This window comes from Macaca thibetana, chromosome 13 (genome assembly GCF_024542745.1).
Source record: "Macaca thibetana thibetana isolate TM-01 chromosome 13, ASM2454274v1, whole genome shotgun sequence".
Taxonomy (NCBI): domain Eukaryota; kingdom Metazoa; phylum Chordata; class Mammalia; order Primates; family Cercopithecidae; genus Macaca; species Macaca thibetana.
Genome location: NC_065590.1, coordinates 82705336 through 82720357, shown reverse-complemented (window position 1 = coordinate 82720357; position 15022 = coordinate 82705336). Strand labels below are relative to the sequence as shown.

General features: G+C 36.7%; 1 protein-coding gene across 9 annotated transcripts in view; it reads left to right on the top strand.

Annotated features, from left to right (window-relative positions):
- The window catches only part of NCOA1 (nuclear receptor coactivator 1), a 279136-nt gene that overhangs the window by 69396 nt on the left and 194718 nt on the right, over positions 1-15022 (top strand). Inside the window, exons 2-3 of one of the 9 annotated variants that reach the window (XM_050753582.1) lie at positions 3036-3157; positions 3548-3614. The exons of 7 other annotated variants lie outside the window; for them this stretch is intronic. The gene's annotated coding sequence lies outside the window, so the exon portion shown is untranslated. The remainder of the gene's footprint in view (positions 1-3035; positions 3158-3547; positions 3615-15022) is intronic. One more of the 9 variants, XM_050753583.1, reaches the window with a different exon arrangement.

Sequence of the window (15022 nt, the reverse complement as noted above, 5' to 3'; positions counted from 1 at the left end):
TCAGAGGTATCCTTTTCACAGCAAAAAACAGGTCTACTCACTATTGAGAAGCTTGTAAAACCAGTTTCAAAGTTAATAGCAAGTATTATGCTTCCAGAGAAAGTAAAATGAGTTTTTGGCACAAATCCTTTATCAAAGACATACCATCTGGAAAAGCAATTACTGTCATGTGCACATGCCAGTATTTTGTTTTTCAGCTGGATGAAAGCACTGATGTACAGAGGATATACTAGTGCTTGATACAGGTGTGTTACTGTTTATCACTGAAGAATCACTATAGCAGAAGAGTTTTATGTTTTGTTTTTGGTCAGTTGTTTTTTTACGCCATTATAGCCTAGAAAAGCTGCATTGTGTCCTTCTGATCAAAGCACCAACAACTATAGCTGCAGGAAATGGTCTACTTGCCTTTTAAGTAAAAGAAGTTGCAGCAGGATATCAATTCATATCCCACTTTTTTCAGAGAGGAGAATTGGCATTTAGTAATGTGACTTTTTGTCATGATTTAGTGTTGAATAAAATAGTAAAACTTGTGAATGTAAGCAGTTTTGGCCACTAAAGCCACCTCTTTTCAGTTTTATGACAAAATAGCAGCAATAGTATTTTGCTTTTTCACAGTGGTATGCTAGCTATATAGGAGGAAAGGGCTTACATGTTTGTTAATTAGTTTTTTAGTAAAATGAGATAAATACTTGCTACTGATATTGTCATTTCTATGATTTCAAGGGACCTAACTTACCTAGTAGCTGTGATATTTCAAATAGTCTCAACTTACAACTTTATATTCGTGATATCATGAATTTCAGTGTTAAGGATGAAATATGAAGATTTTGTAAAAGTCTGAATTATGGTGCAAAATAATTCAATCTCTGAGAGTTTGACTGTATCCTCAAACTTGATGGTTTTACTAATTTATTATTTTTTTTAATGAATTTGAGCCAGGCATGGTGGCTCACGCCTGTAAACCCAGCATTTTGGGAAGCCTAGGCAGGTGGATCACAAGGTCAGGAGTTCAAGACCAGCCTGGCCAATATGGTGAAACCCCGTCTTTACTAAAAATACAAAAATTAACCGGGTGCAGTGGCAGGTGCCTGTAATCCCAGCTACTCAGGAGGCTGAGGCAGGAGAATCGCTTGAACCCGGCGGGTGGAGGTTGCAGTGAGCCAAGATTGTGCCACTGCACTCCAGCCTGGGCAACAGAGTGAGACTCTGTCTTAAAAAAAAAAAAAAAGAAAAAGAAAAAAGAAAATTTGTATTATACACGTCTAAAAACCACAACCAAATTTTGAAATAGAACATGAAGAAATACTTTCCAGAGTCAAAATGCAAGTAGAAAGTAGATTAGGAATCCTTTTTTCAATTTCTCAAGTTGAAGCACTTAATTTCCAGCTTTAAGTGGTATATACTTTTTTTTTTTTTTTTTTTTTTTTTTTTTTAGCATTCAAAGGAATGCTGAAATTAAAAATCAGTGAGAAATCTTGCTATGTAATTTCTGGGTCCATATTCAATCATAATATTCAGGCTGTATAATGCCACTGATTTATGATTTATAATTAGAGATTTTTATTTAGTAAAAATAAAGAACAAGAAAGAAACCAGCTGAATATGAAAATTGGTTTATGGTTCAATCTGATTCCAGATGTGGGGTTTGAACATCTTGCAGTGAAGTTATCAAACACTAATAGGGTTGTGACAAGACAACTCAGGTGCTTAATTGAATGGGCTCTGGTTGATCAAAGAAGATGAGACAATCTGAGCATCAGTAAACATTAACTGCAATATAATGAACCATATCAAATATGTTTAAATCCATGAGTTCATAATGGTACTTTAAAAACTCATTAGTTTTCTTCAGAGTATGCTAAGGAGCCAACTATACTTCAGAGCAACTAAATAGTTGCAGAGAGGAAGTTTCTTTTCTCAGATAGAATAAAACATCACCATTTTCTAATGAATTCCTGGACCTAAGCAAAGATCATGAATGGCTGCTAACAGCACAGGAAGAAACGGACATTAGTTTTCTCTTAATGAAAGTTCACAGGGCTGCCCATGAAGTGTTCTTGCCAAAAAAGTTGAACCTGAATCTGATCAAGTCTCTAGCTCTGCCAGTTTACCAGAAACACAGAAGACAGAGAAACACATTAAGTGACACCATGTGAATGCAGTTAGCAAAATATAGGTTATGGGGAACTCTTAGAGACATATGACTTGTTGTTTTTCAACAATCAAATTGTAGGGACAAAAAAGAGAAATGGAGGAGGAAACCGTAGATTAACAGCAATGCCTGGACTTTGAGTCTAGATTTTAATAAACATTTACGAAATAGGGAAATTTTAACATTGACAAGATATTTGATATTAAAGAATTATTGTTAATTTTTAGGTGAGATGATAGTATGTAGTTATGTATTTTTTAAAAGCCCTTACCTTTTAGCGACACACAATGAAATGTTGATGTAATGAAAGATATGCCTGGACTCCTGCTTCATTACTATCTGGAGTACAGGGGAGGTTGTGGGTGAGGATTAAGTAAGATTGGCCATTAGTTGATCATGCAACTAGACACTTGTGATTTGGGGGACAGCGCGTGAGGGGGTGGGAGTAATTCTTGATAATATTCCGTAAACTTTTTTGAAAAACTCCATAGGAAAAAGGTCCAAAAATACAGTTGAATTATGTGTATTTAGCAACCTGCTGAATCATATTTCTAATAATTTCTTGAGTCTGTTGAGTGTACTATATAGAAAATCCCATTGCCTATAAGGGACAGTTTTACTGTATAGTGCTTACTATTTACCAGGCTCTATTCTCAGCAGTTTATACATATTTACTCTTTAGATCCTCACAAGAATGCTTATGAAGTAGATATTAACTTGCAAAGGTTACCCAGGTGCTATGTTTTAGAGCTGGGATTTGTATCCAGACTTTCTAGCCCTAGAGTCTATGCGTCTCTAGTTTTTGTATCTCTCTTTTATAACTTTTTATTTTTAATCCCTCTACTCCAGTCCTTACACCTTTTATTTCTTTTGTTTCTCTTAGTGCACTGGCCAAGGAGTTCAGCTTTTAAAGACCAGTTTTTGTTTATAATTTTGATTTTGGAAGTTGTCTTAATACTTAGGGAATCCAGAGTCCAGCTGACTTTGCTCCTTTACAAATACAAGGTACTTACTAAGAGGCTAGAATTAGCTTACTGTGTATCCAGAAACCAAAGGATCAAGTGTATTAGAACAGTGTTTAGTATTTTTTATTTTATTTCTCTTCTAATCCGTAAGCAGCTCATTCATGGCTCATTTTACTTTTAATTACTTGATTTTATTGGTATTACTTGCTGAATTTCTTTCTGATACTTAGATAAACTTACTCCTTCCTCCCCTTAACTCCTACACGTGTTATGTAGTTACCTCCTGCTTGACTTTACGTGGATTACATGAGATAATCTTAAAGCACTTAGTACACAGTTTTGCACATAATAAGTATCTAATAAATATGCTTTTTGGTTTAAGAGACAGTCACTTCATACTTTTGATCAAAAATTGTTCTTTATTCTTTAGGTAACTTTTGAAATGGGGTGGGAAGAATATGGCTTAGTCACTTTAAGAAGTCCTAGGCCTGGGACAGGTGGGTAAAACTCGATAATGTGTTAGGGTGGTTTAATGAGTAATCTCTGTGTTCTCTGCAAGGAACTTTTTAATGATAGGCTCTGAGTTCAAGAAAGATTACTCACTTGAGTTGGTTTCCAAAAGAATACTTGTCTATTGGGGATGAAGTGGGAACAATTTAGGGAAAACGTGGCCTGTCCCAACTTCTTGAGTTTTTTGGTTCCTCTTGAGCCAACTGCAAAGGACGTTATGACATAGTAAGATACTACAATTCATGAAAGGAGGCACATAGGCACTAGTAAGAAAGAAAACTTTTGATTTCATTCGTATGAGAGAAGGATCACAATTACAGGTAACTTTTTCTTGAAGATTATGGAAGGTGACTATCTGAAGACCTGGGATAGCTAGTTAAAAGTTGTGTGGCTCACGCCTGTAATCCCAGCACTTTGGGAGGCTGAGGCGGGCGGATCACGAGGTCAGGAGATTGAGACCATCCTGGCTAATACAGTGAAACCCCGTCTCTACTAAAAATACAAAAAATTAGCGGGGCGTGGTGGTGCGTGTCTGTAGTCCCAGTTACTCGGAGGCTGAGGCAGGAGAATAGCGTGAACCCGGGAGGTGGAGCTTGCAGTGAGCCGAGATGGGCAACTGCACTCCAGCCTGGGTGACAAAGCCAGACTCCGTCTCAAAAAAAAAAAAAAAGGTTGTGGTATTTTTCTTTGCTCCATCACCTCCCTCTCTCCACCTGAGCTGCACCTGTTATTTTATATAGGAGTATACTGAAGCAACCTTTTAACATATCTTTAATTGTATTTTTGAAAGTGATGTTAAAGTATTTAGAAACTAAAGACTGTGGCCACACAAAGTATCTTTTATTTTCCAAAGGCCAGTTATTATTATTGAGTGGCATTGCTATTGAAATTGCATTACCAATTACTTGACTGTGTTAAAGAAGGGGATTTGCTTTTGGGGGCCCATAGGTTATTGATAATATTTTTTTGAATAATAAATGTGTATGACAGAAACCCACTCTCAGATCTAATCATGAAATGAAATGCTTTCCAATGAAATCTGGATGTTCTGGAAGCCAAAAGGTGATATATAAGAGGAAGCATAGTTGAGAGGTGCTGAATTTAACTTTTGTTATCAGTTACTTGGTGAAGGCATTGAAATGTTTATTGCTTTGAAGATTATCTTAAATGAGGAGGCATAGTTAATGTGGTCTATACAGAATGTGAGATGAAGTGAATTTAAGGGAAAAGAAAGCGGATACGAGAAAAACAAAAATATAAGAAAATAGCTAATATTTAGTGATTGCTGTGTATCAAGCACTATGATAGATATTTTGTACATATTTTCAGATACTGTCCCAATAACCATTTAGATGTAAGTTACTAAACATCTATTAAAGTTTTTGAGAATTTTTGACATTTCTTGAAATTAGAAATTCCTTACATTATTAAGAAACACTCTTTGGTTGACCTTTGCCAGCCCAGCAAACCCAGAGTTAGATTAGGTGCAAAATTGAGAATCTCTGTCCTTACTCTTCATATCGTATGGATGCATTTAATGCTAGTAAAAATTGTAAGCCTGAATAAATGTAGTGTAAAACCTGCATTGATGATTTGGGGTTTATTTAGTTACTTATGAAGCTTTTATCTAAATTTGGGATTAAGTTGATTTTTCCAGTTTTCCAGTTAATGCAACATTTAAAAAAAGTTTTAGATTAAACCACAAAGGAAAACCTCAGTAAATTCCAGAAAAGCTGAAACTACGTATGTCCATTCTCTGACTACAACGGAAGTTTAAAGTGTACAACTTTAACCATTTGGACAAATCAAACAGAAAAATTACTTAAATAAATGTAGGGTCAAACAGGAGATCAAATATACAATAACTGGTCATTTAGCACCTGAAATGAGATTCAGGCCAAGACTCATACTGTGCTTAGAAGTAGATTAATAGTCTTTGTTAACTTCACTGTTAATGAATGAAATAAATGTACTAAGTACTAAACCTTAGAATTTAGTAAAACAAACAACAAAATAAATGCCTAGTTTCTGAGAAAGGGAAGATACTAATAAGATAAAAGCAGAAATCGGTGACTTAAACAGAAACCACAGAAATGAAAAATCTAAAAGCTGTTTCTTAGGGTTGAAAAACAAAATGGAAAAATATCTGACAAATCTTACTAAGGAAAAGATGGAAAACCAAAATTAAGTTTATAAAGCAGATATAAGAATAGAACAGATATTTTTAAAATAGTGAGTACTATTTATTAACTCTAAGCTGATTTATTTGAAATGAATCACGAAACACCCAAGCTGATTTAAGAAAAGTTGGTCTGGGGCTACATCCAGCTAGCTCCAGAACCAATTTTTGCCGGTTAATTCTTTTTAGTTTTCAAGGAACATATAATTCTATGGTGAGAACTATTTTAGAGATTATAAAAAAGATGGAAATATGCCCAATTAATATTATAAAATCAGTATAACTCTCTTAATGGTTCAGCTGAGAAGAACTCTTTTGGGGGAGTTTACTGCTTTTTTTTAGTTTCTATTGTAAGAACAGATTTTTCTTGAAATTAAAACAATTGAGAAAAGAAAAAAACCAGAAGCTCAAAACTTAAAGATATCGTTTATATTTATTAACGTATTTACCATTGCTGGCACTCTCCTTTGTATAGATCAAAATTTGAATCTGATATTCTTTTTCTTCTGCCTAAAAATCATTTCTCTGAGTGCATAATCTGCTGGTAATGGATTTGTCTCAGCCTTTGTCTAAAAACATTTCCACCTTCATTTGAAATATATTTTAACAGGGTACAGAATTTGAGGTTGACAAGTTTTCCCCCCCTTCCAATCTTGCTCCATTGTTTTCTTATTTGTATAATTTCTGATGAGAAGTTTGCTGCCATCCATACCTTTCTTTTTCTGTACACAATCTTTTTTCCTCTTCTGGCAGTCTTTAACATTTCTTTCCTCCCGGTCACTGGTTTTCAACAATTTGATTATGATAATTGTTGGTATGGTTTTCTTTGTTTATCCTGCTTGGATTTTGTTGAGCCTCTTATGAATCTGTAAGTTTCTGGTTTTGATAGCATTTGAAAAAATTATGCTCATTATTTCTTCAAATAAGTTTTTTTAAATCTTTTTTTCCCTCTGTTTTTTGGACCTCAGTTACATTGATCTTAGCTTGTTTGTATGTTGCTGCAAATCAGTGGTATTCACTTCCATTATTTTTGTATTTTTCTCCTTTGTGCTTCATTTTGGTTATCTTCTATTGCTATATCTTCAAGTTAGCTAACCATTAAATCTGCTGTTGATCCTATGCAGTGTATTTTTCATTTCAGATTTTGTATTTTTAATTTCTGGAAGCTCCAATTGGGCCTAAAAAAAATCTTGCACTTCTGTGTTCAGCACTTCCATGTCTTTCTCTGCTTTTTTGAGTGTATTAAAAATATGTATAACTATTTTGGCATCTCTGTTTGCTATGCTCTCTGTCAGTTCTGGGTCTATTTTTATTGATTTGTTATTCTCCTGGTTATAGGTCGTATTTATATGTCTGGTAAATTTTGATTGTCAGACATTGTGAATTTCATGTTACTGGATGTTAGGTTTTGTGATAAAGAGGCTTTTTTTTTTTTTTTTGAGACGGAGTCTCGTTCTGTCACCCAGGCTGGAGTGCAGTGGCGCAGTCTCGGCTCACTGCAACCTCCGCCTCCTGGATTCACGCCATTCTCTTGCCTCAGCCTCCTGAGTAGCTGGGACTACAGGTGCCCGCCACCACGCCTGACTAATTTTTTGTATTTTTAGTAGAGACGGGGTTTCACCGTGTTAGCCAGGATGGTCTTGATCTCCTGACCTTGTGATCCACCAAAGTGCTGGGATTACAGGTGTGAGCCATCACGCCCGGCCAAAGAGGCCATTCTTTTAAGTAATGTTAGTCTACGTTTTGGCATGCAGTTAAATTTTTTTTTATGCCCTTTAAGACTTGTTTTGTTTTAAGGAAGCTTTGTTAGGGTGAGTCTGGAGCAGTGAGTAGACTTTTCTCCTAGAGCTAATTTAGAAGTTGATTTCCTTCTGAGGACTTTACATGATATTTCATGGATTAGGAGGTCTTTTCACTCTACCCTGTTGGAATACAAACTATTCATAGCCTTGTTTGAGAGTTTCAGAAATTCTTTGGCCTTTTTTTTTTTGGTTTGCTAGTCCTTTCTCCAACCTCAGGTGGTTTCCTTCCACACAGGACATATCAGCACTCTCCCAACAGCTTGTGGGAACTCCTTTGCATGTCTCCAAGGCACTGTCTCTGTATGTAGTTTCTTTCTCTCTGTTAGGCTAGTCCACAAATTCTGGCTGCCTTGGCCCCACTGTCAATCTTAGTGACCTCAACTCTTTGAGACTGTGAGGTTCTGTTTAAGCCCCATCTCCCCTCTGTACACTACACCCTGTAAACTGTTTCAAGGGTGTGAGGTCAGGCAAATGTAGGACTCACATCATTTTTTCATCTTTTCTCAGGGATCCCACTCTTGCTCTGACTGTTATCTAATATCTGAAAGCCATTGTTTCATCTGTTTTATCCAGTTTTCTGGTAGTATAAGCTGAGAGAGCAAATCTAATCTCTGTTCCTCCATCATGGCTATTTGTGGAAATTCTTGATTAACTTCTTCTCCTCCTTTTTCTGTGGATTAAGATGTGGGTCTAAGTTAAAGAAGTTAAGAAACAAGTTGGTTTGATCTCAGTGTTTCAGGTATTTGGCTTACCAGTAACTGAGGCAGAAGAGTCTCCAAACTCTTTGATGACGATAAACAAATGATTTCACCTCATGCATTCCCCTCTCACTTTCACTGTCTGGAACCTACTGCAGTAGTAGGGTGGTTGATCAAGAATTATGGTATTCTGAGTTTTGGTCAATTGCCACATAGTTTAAATAAGTTCTTAGTACTTTTAACTGAATTAAGACCCATACTTATTTGCTTTTTCTCAGCTATTTCTGTTTGCTGGTATTTACTTTTAATTTTATCAGATTTTTTTGTTTGTTTCTGTTAGTTGCTAGTTTATCTAACTGGTTGTCATTTTTCAGCTGGATTATATTTTCTTTATATATTTTGTATTTTTCTGCATCACAGTAATGTTTAGGCTCTTGAAAGTGTTTGATCTTCATGCATTATATCTTTAGTTTTGTTATGTGTTTTTCTAATCTTGCTTGTCTCTACTCAAATGAATGAGTGAATAAATTAGTAACCGAATAAATGTAGACACATATACTCACACACAAAGTGCATTTTCTCAATTCAAACACTATTAATTGTGACATATACCACAGGTTTAATATATTTTCATGAAAAAAGAAACATTTAGTTTATTTTTTAAATCCTTAAATGTTTACTGACAGAAGTATCCATTTACCCATTTATCCATATGACTTCTACCTCATCTTTTTGGGAATCATAAGATTGAGTCTGATTGTCTTCCAAATTCTGACATGCTGCTTTTCCTTACCTGTGCTTGCTTTCTTGGTCTCTTTTTTTTTTTTTTTTTTTTTTTTTTTTTTGAGACGGAGTCTTGCTCTGCCACCCAGGCTGGGGTGCAGTGGCCGGATCTCAGCTCACTGCAAGCTCCGCCTCCCAGGTTTACGCCATTCTCCTGCCTCAGCCTCCCGAGTAGCTGGGACTACAGGCGCCCGCCACCTCACCCGGCTACTTTTTTGTATTTTTTAGTAGAGACGGGGTTTCACCGTGTTAGCCAGGATGGTCTCGATCTCCTGACCTCGTGATCCGCCCGTCTCGGCCTCCCAAAGTGCTGGGATTACAGGCTTGAGCCACCGCGCCCGGCCTCTTGGTCTCTTTACACATTATAATTGCCAGTATAATTTTGAGTCATATGAGAAATGTGTAGAATTTAACTGCTTTTCTTTCTGGTTGAACTCATGGTTTCAGTTTTTTTATAGATAAGCCGTGAATTAAATAACTTCCTTTTTGAGTCAGCTGGAAACTTTTGACAGATTGATATCCAGTACTTGGGTGATAGTACTTTGTAAAATGCAAATTAGTCCCACCAGTGTCTTCCAGCTCTGATTATTCTATGATCTGTTTTGAGAGATTGTGCAATTTTTACTGCTTTTAATTGCCCTTGCTTGGCTTGCAACAGACAACTTTTGCATCACAATAGCTTTTTATTTCAGTGCCTTGTCACGGTTCAGTCTTTCTGAAAACATTTTCGAGCAAGTTATGCTTTCAGATTTAAGTTAAAATTCAACTACATCTGAGTTTACCTATGCAGCTAACTCAGCTGTGGTCATAGTTGGATTGACAGATACCTTCCTTGGGAATGTATTTTCTATAGGTTTATACATGGGTGGGCAGTGACGTACCTCACAACTTACTCTTTTGCTTGGCTACTGGCAAATTTTTTTGGATTTTGATTCTGATACTTCTAGTTTCAGAAACCTGAAAATAATTATTTTAAGAAAAGCAAGTATCTTTAGTATTGAGAAAATCTAGTTTAGTAATTTAGTATACAATGAGCAAGCATAAAATCTGTCAGTGGTAGAATTGTTTAATAAGTTTTGGGGGCCGGGCGCGGTGGCTCAAGCCTGTAATCCCAGCACTTTGTGAGGCCGAGACGGGTGGATCACGAGGTCAGGAGATCGAGACCATCCTGGCGAACACGGTGAAACCCCGTCTCTACTAAAAAATACAAAAAACTAGCCGGGCGAGATGGCGGGCGCCTGTAGTCCCAGTTACTTGGGAGGCTGAGGCAGGAGAATGGCGTAAACCCGGGAGGCGGAGCTTGCAGTGAGCTGAGATCCGGCCACTGCACTCCAGCCCGGGCGACAGAGCGAGACTCCGCCTCAAAAAAAAAAAATAAGTTTTGGGATGATCAGATAGCAGTTAGGAAAGTTCGTGTAGAGCCTTTTCATATGCAAATGTTATGGTTGACCTTTTTAAAATGGAAAAACTAGTGAAACTGCAAAGAATAGTAATCTTCTAAAGTAAGAAGACTGTAAAGAAGTGATTATAAAAAGTTAAGCACATCTGTATGAAGAAAACCAACACAATTAAAACAAAAAAGAAAAATAACAAAGTGGAAAACACAGATATGACCTTACATGATTATTGTATTATGAAAATATTTACGACACTAAGATTCCAGCAACTACATTAATAAAGGACATGCCCATTAGCTCATAAGGAAAAGAGTTCAACCTCATTGGTAATTAAAAACAATAGTGAATAACTTTTTTTATGCTTATTGAGTAACCATAATAAAGAAGTCCATAGGGAATCAAATACTCATGCATTGCTTTTGGAATTGGAACAACTCATTTGAGAGGTAGTATGGTAGTGTATATCTTAAAAGCCATAAACATATCTAAGGGCATGGATTAATGATCTTGCTCTTGGGAATTGACCCTAAGTAAATAAAACAAAGAATAAAAAAAACTATTTTAGAGCTGCATTCACAATACGATTACTTGTCATAGTAAAAGCTGAAGACAACCTACTTGGTCAACAGGGAAAATTTTGATATGTTATGCTAAATTAATACCTGAATAGTTCATATTCATTTCATCTAAGTGTAAGCACTGTGACAACAGGGACTGTATCTTTTCTTTTGTTCTCTGCTGTAAAACCAGTGCTTAGAAAAGCTTGGCGTGTCGTGGGTACTGAAAAATTATTATTAGTTTTTTTTTTTAAATGAGCAACAGAATAATATTGAGTTAAAAAAGAATTTAAACATACACATACAGAACCTGTTCTCACATACCTTAATGAGTAAGGGAGAGGGGAAACAAGTTGCTTGATGGAGTTTTTAGAGGAATTTGAACTGGGGTTTGCAAGTTTAGTAGGATATGGATTCTCTTGGGAGCCAGGAGGTGGGAGTGCTACTCCAGGAAGAGGGATTTATCTGAGGAAAGACCTGACAGTGGGAATTGACTGGAGAATAAGGCAGGAAGTTAGGCATTTATAAGGACAGAATTCTGAGTGGACTTGTAGAGTTAGCTAATGAGGTGGGACTTTATTCTTCTGTATGAGAAATCATTGATGCTTTTTCAACAGAGTTTGATATTGAAAGAGCTATATAATTCAAGGAGTTAATCCACCTTTGCCATATAAGACAGGTTCACTCAGGGAGGTCAGTTAGACCAGGGGTCCCAAACCCTGGTGAGAGACTGTTGGAGTTCATGGTTACCAAGGTAGCTAGAGCTTGAGTGGCTAAGACAGTCACAGAGAAGTGAGCTTAGAAGTCTGAACCTTGTTTCCCTTAAGAGTTGTCACAGTTTAGTAAGCAACACAAACCAATAAGCAGGAAAGTTGAGCAGAAAGTGGCTGCTAACAAACTAAGAAGCTCAGCAGAGTTTTCGGCAGTTTCATGGTGCTAGAGATAGCGGCGTCCTGGTAAACACCCTAGGTTGAACAACTGCATCCTAGCGGTAAGAGTGAACCAGAAGTATACTAGGTCTTAATAAGATTGAAAACAAGCTTCAAGTTAGCTTGATCTCTGATTTGATTAGCTCCCACTGCCAACCAGAAAGTAAAGAAACTCTTCAATTGAAGATAAATTTCACATCCTTTATAGTTTTTAATGATACGGTGTTTGACATTGAGTCCCCAGATTCCAGACATGCCAAGAGCCAGGAACAAGAGAAAAAACAGATGCAAAAATAGACACAGATGATCAGGTGTGGACGTCAGTAAAAAAATATTGTGCCATTTCTTTCATTTCTCCTTTGTTTCTGATGAGATGTCTGCTGTCATTTGAATTATTTTCTCTTATAGGTAAATTATCATTTCTCTCTTACTGTTTTTATTACATTTTCTGTCTTTAGCTTTCAGAAGTTTAACTGTGATATGCCTCAATGTGGATTGCTTTGGGTTTATCCTGTTTGTGGTTCACTCAACTTCCTGAATCTGTAAATTTATGTTTTGCCAAACATGGAAAGTTATCTGGTTTTATTTCTAAGAGCACTTTTTCAGCCCTGCCCACTTTCTTCTTTCCTTGTTTGACTCCATGGCAGAAGATAGATCTTTTGTTATAGTCACATAGGTCTTGAGGCTCTAATTATTTGTTTTCAGGCTATTTTCTCTCTGTTGTTTAGCCTGGATAATATCTATTGTTCTATATTCTGGTTCAGTGATTCTTTTCTCTGTCCCTTCCATTCTATTGTTGCATCCATCCACTACATCTTTTGTTTCACCTATTACATTTTTCAGTTCTGAAATTTCCATTTGGTTCTTTATATCTTTTCTTTCTTTGGGGTATGTTCTTTATATCTTGCTTGGTTTTTGAGACTCAACTATTTTGTTGTTTCAAGTATGTCTGTAATGGCTCCTTGAGTCATTTTTATGACAGCTGCTAAAAAATGTTTTTCAGATAATTTTAATACCTCCATCATCTTGGTATTGGCATCTGTGGATTGTCTTTTTTTCATTCTGTTTGAGATATTCCTGGATCTTGGTATGATGAGTGATTTTTATTTGATACCTGGACATTTTTGGTATTACGTGCTGATGCTCTGGGTCTTATTTAAATATTCTGATTTAGTTGGCGTCCTCTGGCCCTGCCCCTACATGAGAAGGAGGGAAGCCTCATTACTATCCTGTCGGGATACAAGTCCAGGTTCTCTACTTTGCCTCTCTTGACACTCAATTTAGGGAGAGATTCTTTGTTACTGCTGGTCGTGGGTGGGAGTTCTGGCCCCCGTTGATTTCTTCCTGGCTGTCAGGGGCAGGAATATGTCATTATGGTTCCCCACATATCCTCCACCAGGGGATAGTCTCTTTACGGTGTGATGGTGAAAGGCCTGACTCTCTAATAGGCTTCTCCAAAAACAGCCTATGGCAGAAAGAGAGAAGGGTACCTTGTTACTACTAGGTGAAGGTCCAAGCTCTCCATGTGGTCTTCACTGACCCTGTGGAAAAGGAGGTCTCATTATCACATGGCAGGGACTGGCTCCCTACTGGCCTTCTCTGACATCACCATTGTCGGGAGAATTGAATGCCTTATTACAGCTAGAGGAGAACAGACATCTAGGCTCCCTACCTCACCTTTGCTGGTGTGGGTGGGAGCTACAGACACAGAGTTGTTTTTTACTTTTGTTTTTGTGTTTTTGGTGATGTTTGGCTAGGTATAATGGCCTCTGTCTGGATTGTCTCTTTCCTTATTTTTTGCCTAGAGAGAACAGGATTTTGTTTTGTTTGGCTGGTTGGTTTTGTAGGGGAGTCTGGGCCTATGGGTTTTTTCGGGCTGCCAGCTTCTTCAGCTCCAAGGTCATGATATATAACAAAAACAGAAAACTACAGGCCAATATTCCTGATAAACACAGATGCAAAAATCCTCAACGAAATACTAGCAAACTGAATCCAATAACACATCAGAAAGATTATACACCATGCCTAAGTGGGATTTTTCCTAGGAATGATTCAACATATGCAAATCAATAAAAGTGATTAATCACATCAACAGAATGAAGTACAAAACAGTATGATCACCCAATAGATGCAGAAAAAAATCATTTGATAAAATTTAACATCCCTTCATGCTAAATCTCTCAACAAATTAGACATAGAAGGAATATATCTCAATACAGTTAAAGGCCATATATGACAAACCCACAGCTAACATTATACTGAATGGGGAAAAGTTGAAAGTTTTTCCTTTAAGAAAACGAGTAAGACAAGGATGCCCATTTTAATCAGTCTTACTCAACATAGTACTGGAAGCCTTAGCCAGAGCAAATAGGCAAGAGAAAGAAATAGAGGGCATCTACATTGGAAAAGAGGAAGTCAGATGGTCTCTGTTTGCAGATAACATGATCTTATATATAGAAAAATCTAGAAACTCTACTTTTTTAAAATCAGTTTTAAAATTGATAAACAAATTCAGTAAAGTTGTAGGATACAAAATCAACATAACAAAAATCAGTAGCATTTCTATACATCAGTAATGAACTAGCCTGGAAAAGAAAGCAATTCTATTTACAATAACTACGAAAAAACCCCACCTAGGAATAAATTTAACCAAGGAGGTGAAAGATCTCTACAATAAAAACTACAAAACACTGATGAAATAAATTGAAGAGGACATACAAAAAATGGAAACATACTTCATGTTCATGGATTAACAGAGTTGATATTGTCAAAATGACCATACTACCCAAAGCAATGTGCAGATTCAACACAAGCCCTATCAAAATATCAATGACATTCTTCACCAAAATATAAAAAAAGATCCTAAAATTTGTTTGAAACCATAAACGACCCCAAATAGGCAAAGAATTCCTGAGGTGTGGGAGAGGACTTTGGAGGCATCACATTATCTGACTTCAAAATATACTGCAAAGCAGTTGAAACCCAAACAGCATGCACTGGCATAAAAACAGGCACATAGACCAATGGAGCAGAAGAGAACCCAGAAATAA